The sequence below is a fragment of the Penaeus monodon genome, chromosome 28, assembly GCF_015228065.2.
Source record: "Penaeus monodon isolate SGIC_2016 chromosome 28, NSTDA_Pmon_1, whole genome shotgun sequence".
Classification (NCBI taxonomy): Eukaryota; Metazoa; Arthropoda; class Malacostraca; order Decapoda; family Penaeidae; genus Penaeus; species Penaeus monodon.
In genome coordinates, this window is record NC_051413.1 from 4286711 (window position 1) to 4287250 (window position 540).

General features: G+C 31.3%; 1 protein-coding gene across 1 annotated transcript in view; it reads left to right on the forward strand.

Annotated features, from left to right (window-relative positions):
• Window positions 1-540, forward strand: part of LOC119591300 (laminin subunit gamma-1-like) — an 83409-nt gene that overhangs the window by 70655 nt on the left and 12214 nt on the right. The window lies entirely within an intron of this gene.

Here is a 540-nt window from a genome sequence, read left to right on the forward strand (position 1 = left end):
ATGCACAAGCTTTTAGCATTTTACGCAGAAAGTTGCCATGATTGGATCATTGAGAAATGCAGCGTTGTTCAGTGATATATTGGAGATATGCTGTGGAAAATTTTGATACACGGGAAATGTTTTCTTTATTAAGATTTTGCCAGTCATGGTGAGCTTAAAAGAATTTGCTTGGACATTGCAATGTTTCTTTTTGCAATATTTTGTTTATACAAGGCTATCCAGAAATGCTTACTTCTATGTAATAATCAATTCAAAAAACGTTTCTTCCTTCATCAGCAGACAGTAAATAAAACACAACTGTTTTTTGACAGTTTTGTGATGATGATATTGGTATAGATTAAATTCCTGGAAGGATTAGACAATATCTTTATTTATAATACCATTTGATGAAATACAGTGCATCATTTATTATAACTACATTGGCTGCTTCTCCTTCTATTATATTTTTACCTTATATTTTGTTTGCATTGAGAGTGAGTTTGTTTTATCTGATTTTATGGGTTTTGGCAAGAGCTTTTGAAACATATATGGTGTCAGCTT